General features: G+C 40.6%; 1 long non-coding RNA gene across 1 annotated transcript; it reads right to left on the reverse strand.

Annotated features, from left to right (window-relative positions):
• Positions 1 to 692: 692 nt before the first annotated feature.
• LOC309691064 lies at positions 693 to 3,091 on the reverse strand. The gene is made up of 3 exons (XR_014271876.1): positions 3,051 to 3,091; positions 2,859 to 2,919; positions 693 to 1,629 (listed from the first exon to the last, which is right to left on the reverse strand). It is a non-coding gene; the product is annotated as an uncharacterized lncRNA (long non-coding RNA).
• Positions 3,092 to 8,871: the final 5,780 nt, after the last annotated feature.

Here is an 8,871-nt window from a genome sequence, read left to right on the forward strand (position 1 = left end):
GGGCCGTGCATATTAGAAGGAGGAGAGATGAAGATGGATAACGGTTGAAGTTGTCAATCGTTGCTCTTTGAACCGCAGCACACAACAGTCACACAGCTGCATGTGTAATGAGCAATGTGAGTAAATACCCTGACACAATTGTCTCTGCAGATAAACTTAATAATACCCAATAATTATGATTATGACTTCTATGCACAACAAAAGGATGTATCATTCCAAATGAATCGCTGAACAGAATATGGATTATGACTTGAAACAGCTTCTGTTTAACGCTGTTTTCGGTTACTTGCTCATTTATGTTTTGTTATTAACAGAAACGAAGATTTGTGTTTGTTACTGTGAGCTTCCTTCTCTTGGGTTGTGAGATAATTTGCATTGCCGACACATGCGCGTTGAAATTCTTCCTTTCAGGGCTGCAATTTTTTCCTCTAATGAAGCCATTATTTTGCCTGTATCAAATTTAGTAGTGTGAGGTTAATGGCTTCATTAGGCAACAAATCGCCACCCAGGGCCTGTGTAACGCACTTTGCCTTCCTGTCTTGGCTATATTTCATCGTTTGCCATCTATGAAAGTATGAAATTACGAGGGAAACAGATTAGACCAGACTAACAACATGGAATGCTTTTATTGCACACTGCGATTCAGAGCAACTATTCATAATAACAACTGGCTCTGAGGTGGTGATTTAGCACAGACATCAGTCTGAAACCAGAGATGGAGATATACATAATTAAAAGAAAGGTGTCTTCCAGTTTGGTATTTCTGAACTTTTGTAAGCAGTGAAATATGTGGACAAGAAAACTTTTCTTCAGGAAACTGGAAGCAGATCATTAAATCTGAAATTTTCCCTGAAGAAATCCTGCAACACAACGAACTCTGACACACCCTCCTAACACTATGGAAAGTGCTGATCTGTTTCACAGTGTGTTTACGGCAATAACAAAAGTCTAAAGAAAAAGGCTCCAAAACCTCTTCATTAAACCAATGAGAAACAGCATGAAGACGTATTATACAGCTTCATAGAGAACAGCAAGAATGATTTCCTGAAGCATTTTTAACGACAGCGAGGTTGAATCAGTCTGAGAGAGAAGGAGCTCTGCTGCCTCAGAAGTGTGGTGTGGAGTGGATGTGATGGGTTGTTCATGATGCAGAGCAGTTTGTTCATTGACCTCCTCGTAGACTCAAATGCCTTCACTGGCCTTTTCTGACCAGTGATCCTTCCAACCTTACTAGTTTGTTGATCCTGCTGGCATCTGTGGCACTGATGCTGACCCCCCAGAAGTCAACAGCAAAATATATGCTCTCACTGCCACAGACTGGTAGAAGATCTCCAACATCTTACTGCACACATCAAAGGATCTGAGCTCTCTTAGAAAGTACAGTCTACTCATCCTCTTCTTGTACATAGCATCACTGTTGGTCCTCAAGTCCAGTCAGTCATTAAGATGAACCCCCGAGTACCTGTATTTGTCACCTGTTCCCACCTCCTGACCCATGATGTTGGTGGGCATAGTCACAGTCTTTTTCATCTGGAAGTCAACCACCATCTCTTTTGTCTTACACCACCACCATAAAGTTCCTCACCAGTTCCTTGTACTCCAACTGCTCCAGCGTCCGTTGCAGAAAATCTGAGGTATATAAGGTAAACAGATTATGTAGCAGTGGATTAAAAAGAAAATGAGTGTGCAGAATGTCCCATTTGATAATTTCCAAACAGAAAATAGTTTTGAAAAGTAGCAGAAAGATTATTTGTAAACTCAAATAATCCAGAATATCGACATTAAATTTTAGATAACTACTGAGAATGTGCTTATTCACCTTCTGCCAGAGTCAGAGTTTGTATGTAAAAACAAGACAAAGTCTCTGTACATTTTTCATGAAGCCCGAAGTATCAGGTGAGTTAAGTGTACAGTCATTTCACCATCATTTTAAAAACAATAGCAATGCACTCCTTGAAATCCATTCAGTTATGCACTGAAAATACATGGTTTTTAGCAGGCGCCATCTCATAGCTAACTCTGTGTGCAGCTGTAATGTTTAATTCATGCCCATGTGTGTCCCCATTCCAGGTAAGACTGTGACACTCACTGTCACTCTAATGGAGTTGGAGGGGGGGTTCTGTGGCAATAAAAATGATAATCAACTGACAAACAGAGCCCACTTTGAGCAAATATCTATAAGGCTGCTGGGATGAGTCAAGTGCCAAACCGCAGTCTCGAGAGTGGAGCTTTCCCGAAGTTGTGCTCTTATCTTAAATGAAAGGATGTTATAAAATTGGAAAGAGAAAAACCTATTTGGTTAAAACCTTAAAATCTCGTATCAGGCCTGGCCATGCTTTCTTGTAATCACAGCAGGTCTGGGCAGTGCTAGTAGCCTTTCTTTGTCATCGTAATCTGTTAGATCTGTTAGTCGCCATCGTTATCAAGCAGCAGAATCACACACACCACTGTTTTCTATGTATGTGTTGCTGCTGGGTGGCCGTATCTGTCTTTCTGAGACTTTCCCATTTGTTGGGTTTTTAAAATAAATTTCTTCTTTGGCTAGTTCATGTTATCTGTATACATACATGTGTAAAAATGAATCCAGTATGGATCTCAATATATTTTACAAATGTTTTTCTCCACAGATAAAACAGAATTGGGTTAAAAAAAAGCAGCTTTTTTGTTGTCCCCATTTCCTGGAATAATTTGCAGGACAACCTGAAACTGCCACAGATGGATACTATGGGGGAATTTAAGCTGTTTCTACAGTTATTTTAAAAGAAGACATAAAACACTTGGTCATTGTAATTGTTGTCATGATCTTTTATTAGTGTTCACTTGTTTGCAGTGTGTGATGGGCAAATTTGTGTTCTTACGTTCAGCATCGTTGCAGCTGTCTTGACCAGGTGACTCTTAAAAGTGTCCTGAGACTTTTACCTGGATAAATATAAACCATTATTAAACCAAAGCCACTACAGCACTTTAATACATGATATGTATTTTTTCATATCATGTGTAGTTAATAGATTAACAGATCTGTTAAGAACAAGTTGTGTTTTGTCACTGACCTTGACAGACTGGCTGTGGCAATATTAGCCACACAGTTCTGTGTGAAGGACCAACAAATACAATAGATGGTTAGTGGCACAAGTCACAGAAACACTGTTGCGTTCTTGTCAAGCACTTGACCATTCAATAGCCGGTTTAATCACTTATCATTTTATTTGGACAGCAGATTTAAAAACAGAGTTTATAGAGTTGGAAGTGACAAACTCATGTCACTAGTGCCCAGTATGTGATGCCCTGACTCCAAAAGACACCTTGTGTTTAAATCTGACACATTTTTATACACAATTCTGCATTGAGTTATTATTCAAGTCTGGCCTTTTTTTTTGTCCCATCTTCCTCTCCTCACCCTCAACCGGTTGCAGCAGCCAGACCTGGTCCTGGGTCAGAGGTTTCTTCCTGTTATAAGGGAGTTTTTCCTTCCCACTGTCACAAGTGTTTGTTATAGGGGTCATCAGATTATTGGAATGTTCTCTGTATTATTTAAGGGTCTTTACCTTACAAGGAAAAGACAGAGCTAGTTGATACCCTATGAAGGAGAAGCTCTGCCTAGCAATCCTCTGACTTTCACCCAATATTACAAAGTGGAATAGTGGTCTCCTTTGGTTGCTTGATAAAGGTACTTTACAAATAAGGGGTGTGGTCTAAATTAAGGGGATCACACTCCTCAGTCTGCATAGGAAGGTGTAGGTCAAGATACTGGAAAGGAGCAGACACTGTTGTACCAGTTTATCGTAGTGAAAAGAGAGCTGAGTACAAAAGTGACCTACATTCCCGTCATAATCTATTGCCACGATCTGTGAGCAGTAGTGACTGAAAGAATGAGACTGGGGATAAAAGCCAAACGGCAACTTCCTCGTGGTGACGTCGGCATTACAGAGGAATGTATACAGTAAATCTGTGCTAAATTCAGCACAGCGCAGCAACATATCGCTGACGTGGGCTATATGGTCTGTGTGGGTGGTGGTAGTCCCTACGTAGCGGAGATGTGTGTTTGCTCTTTGAGAAGTAGTTGTTTCTATGTCACTTAGCGCTGCTTTGCCTACTTTCACTGCTCTCTGTGGAACCCTGACAGAGAGGGATTCGGTAGTGTTAATGTAGCTTTGGGGTTGACCTTGCTTACCTCTTCACTGATGCTTTTTCTTTTTCTGTGCGACTCTGCCCAGGAAGCATAGAGTAGCTACCTTGATGTAGTGTAGCTGTGTTACGTTCCCCCCGAAAGGGTCTAGGCATGTGAGTGAGGGGACCAGTAACAAATGAGTCCAGAACAGAATGAAAGGAAAACAGACCAGAGTTTTCAGTAAATAAAATAGTCTTTATTATAGATCATCTTAACATAAAGAGCCGGCAACGCCGTTTTACCAATAACACTTGGAAAAAGAGAAAAAGGGTTGCAACAACAAAGAACGCAACAACAAAGAACACAACAACCAAACAAAAACTCCACACCACGAGGAGGTACTTCCAGGGGCCCACAAGCTCACCCTGTCACTAACAGCAGCTGGCTTTACTGCTGCCAAGGCCCACAAGCCCACACCACTCACGCAAAGCAGCTATGCTGTTTCCACAACTCCACACTTTGAGCAGGCTAACCACACACAACGCAGAGACACCAGAGAACACCCCCACACCCTGCTCACAGCTCATCCCCAGCTTATATGACCTCCGAGAGGTGATTGCTGACTGGGCCCAGGTGGTAAATGAGTCCAATGAGCAGCAGCTGTGTCCTGGGGAGAAAGAAGAGCAAGAGAGAGACGGGGGGTGGAGCAAAAGAGGAGGAGGTGGAGAAAAACACCACGCCCACACAAGGGCAGTATCAGGAGGCCCAGCTAGGGCCGTAACAAGCTGGATAGTGTGGTGGCAACGCTACTGTTTTGGAAAAATCAGACAATGCCTCGACATCTTGCCAAAGAGAAAGCTACATTAACTGTACCAAACCCCTTAAGGTGTGTGGATTGCACAGAGAGCGTTAGAATGTAGGCAAAGCAATGTAGAAAAGACTTCTTCTCAATAACCAAACACATGTCTCAGCTATGTACAGGCTAACACCACCCACACAACACATATAGGTTAAAAATACATCTCTGTGCTGTACATTAAGGAATGGAAGATAGGTTCCTCCAAAGGGTGTCTGGGCTCTCGGCTAGAGATTCGGTGAGTCATTCTGGAGGCGCTCAGAGCAGAGGTGGTTTGGGCATCAGATTAGGAGGCCTCTGGGATGCATCCGACATGATCTGCTTCAGGCATGTTCCACAGGGCGCAGGCCCCAGGCAGACCAAAGACGCACTGATGAGATCATGTTTCTTGGCTTGAGAACCCTGCCTCGATTTGTGCTGAGGCCACTTTTTAGACTGGATGATCTGATATCGTCATGTTGGTGTTGTTCCTGGGACAACATAGTAAATGTTGTTCCAGGATCAACATTGCAAGTGACCATTCACATTGTTGTGACGTTATTCTTTGGCGCGCCAAGCCATTCGTGCATTTATGAAATTCCAATGTTGCAAGGACAAGACTCCCCACCTGTGATGTGGACCTGGATAAGCAGCAGAGAAATAGACTGATGGATAGAATGAAAACAGGCTGGTGCAAGTGGTCTGCGCTAACAAGGAGGAGACCTAGAATCAAAAGGTAATTTTTTAATGTTTCTGAAAGCATTTTAGTCTGACAAGTAAAAATCACAATTGTTTGTTTTTTAATTTAACTATTAGTCCCTGAGTGATTTTAGTGCATTAGTAAGAATGTGCTGGTTTTTTACAGAAGAGGGATTTAAATTGATTTTGGAAGACAAAACAGAGCTTTCACCCCCCCACCGCCACCTCTCCACCACCACACACTTCCTCTGAACTCATTCACAAAACACAGCTACAAAAAGACAATATTTTTCTCTGCTTAATGGAAATGCAAAATTAAAAGCAGGCATAATTTCCTCTTTTTTCAAACCACAATCACAGCGTAAGTGCACTACTAATTTCTAACCATTTTTATTTATCTAGAAGTGTCTGAAGAAAAGTTTTTTTAGAGGAAGATTTTTCCATAACTGGAACCAAAACATTGACAGATGTGAAGCTAATATAAAACCCAAAGTGCCCGAATATCCCGATCAAGCAGGAGTAGAGAGGAAACTCCTCTGCCTACATTAATTGGTTTTCTTCACACAGATTCTCCTTACCTTTCGGGTAATGCTCCACCTAAAATTAAATTAATCTTCAGAGTATCAGATGGATAATTTCCTTACATGCAATTAGAGATTTGAGACACCCAGACTCAGATGTCGTCTAAATGAATGTAAATGACTGTATTAAAACAAACAGATGATGCAGGAACAGCTCAGGATCATGTATATTAAATGTGAACACGCATTGTTCCAAATCAGTCCTTACCTAGCTGGTAAGCATTAGTCTGCTACATAAGTAGCACATATAAATTGTGAAAACATTTACAAATACATATAGTTTGGTCAGTAGTTTACATACACTCATCATTAACATAAATGTCATGTTGATTTCTTTAAACTGTTCTTTTTCCAAGATTGAATGACTGTACAGCACACATGTTTAATTACTTTAAGCACTCACAGTAATATTTGACTAATTTTCTGTTAGCACGTTGCATCTTGACCTCCTTTAGTAGCCATCAACAAGCTTCTGGCAAAATTCTGTTGGAATATTCACTCTCCTTAGCAGAATTTGTAGTTCCTTAAAGATAGTTAGCTTTTTGGTACAGAAAGATAAGATAAGCATAGTCTGCAAATTTTCAGTAGAGCTAAAGTTGTATGCTGTCAAATATTGTGATGGTAGCATCGTATATGATACGTACATATGATAGTGTTTATATGAAAAATTCCGTCTGCATCCTTTTGTTACTATTCCTCGAAGGGTCATGTGATGGACCGAGCAGTGAAAGAAAGTCGGGCACAAGTTAAAGTCCCCCGCAAAGTTTTTTTTCTTTTCTTTTTTTTAATTTAACCCCAAAACATAGTTGGTTAAATCATACAAAAAAAATAAAAAAAATCTAAAGCGTGGGCCCATAAAAGAAAATAACAGAACTCTACTCAAAGTTAACAACAAACAATTATGGTAACTCAAACAAACTGACCTAACTAAACAAGACAAAGGGGAAACTTAAATAGTGGCTGATCAGCCCAAAAAACACAAAAAGGGGTAAAACACACAAAACTTAACTGAAACTAACATAACAAACTCCAACTCCTCCCCATGATCCCAAGTTATGGAATGTGTCAATTTGCAGCTTGCTCCGCCCCTTTTCCACCTCTTGGCTCCTCAATCAAAGGACTGGAGCAGCTGTAACTACGGTAACTCCGAAAACAAAGAGATTAAATCATACATAACAGTGTAAACTAAAATGTGCGCACTTATTTTAGAATACAGTGTCAGGTGAGTAGGCTATGTGAATTAATTCTAAACCAAAACCAGTTTTTTAGTGTCCTGTGAATGAATTCCTTATTTAAAGACAAATGTGAATGCAGTGCTATGTATAAGCCTCTACACTGTATGGCTGTAACTGCAGCCATCATAGGTCACCAGAGACCTGGTAGATGTTAAGACGTTAAATATCAGAGCAGTGTAAACATGTTGTGTACAGTGCTTTAATGATGTCTCTGATCTCTGCGTGGGTTTAATTTGGGTTTCAGACTAATAATTGCCTTCTTCACTGGAATCGACATCTCTTTGGACTTCATGTTGAGTTCAAGTGAAAAGATGTCAAATGGAAGTTCCAACACTTAACAGTCAAATGTCCTGTTATTTTTGATTCTCTGAGTATATGGGACTACATACGATGACAGTAATTCCTAAAAATGTAATACAATCCTTTGCTAAAGCCCTTGAACTGAAGCTGAAAGTTGGCACTTTAATCATATCTCGATTGTGCATTTTAAAATCCTGCCTGTGGCGTACAGAGGCAAAACTACAACAATTCTGTCATTGTCCAAAACCTTATGGACCTAACTGTAGGAGGTAACTGATTGGTGAGAGCTCCATCCTTGTCACATTCACTCTCTCCTGAGGTTGTCATACTATACTCTTAGCATTCCTCTCACTGGCTTACAGCAATGATCTCCTTTGAGGACATGATGGAACTGGAGATGAAAGATTATGGAGAAAAAGCACAAATCAATGGATAATGAACACCAATCAATCACTAGAAGGGAAAGTAGGCATATGTGGCAACAAACAGAGCTCTCCTGGTCTCTGGCATGCCTTTGATTAATGCCTTGTCTCGCCATGTGTGGCTGGGGCCCCCATAATGCATTGCAGACAACTGTCTAGAGACTTAATTTTCTTCAACCTCAATCCTCAGAAACCCTCTCTCCATCCTCTTTCAGCTTTACGTGTTGATGCCTCCCAGGTGGCGACAGCAATAATATGACCATTAATAGGGTTGCCATAGTGATTAATCATGAATCCAGATGGAGTCAAAGCTCATTGTTCTATCTGAACTAGTAGATTTTTGGGTGGGCATATTTGTGCCCTTGGATTGACTCACAATTAATGCACATCATCTATGGAAAGCCTTAACATAATAACCCATAAAAACAATCCTTATTTCAGAACATATGAAGCAAACAGACTCCTTTTTAGAGGAGCCAAAAAGTCCAGCTGTAGTCTTTACTTGTTGCAAATTGCAGCATTGCTCTGTAGAGGTGACACATGGGTTTAACGAATGTGATGAAGTGTGAAATGACAGATAAGATGAAACCTAATTTAAGCCCTGTGGGGATTTAGATCACTGCAGAAGCAGCAGTAATAGGATTCAGCAGGAGAGGGACAAAGATAATGAAAACGCAAAGCTGAATGTAAA

This window comes from Aulonocara stuartgranti (assembly GCF_965226115.1).
Source record: "Aulonocara stuartgranti genome assembly, chromosome: 16".
NCBI lineage: Eukaryota > Metazoa > Chordata > Actinopteri > Cichliformes > Cichlidae > Aulonocara > Aulonocara stuartgranti.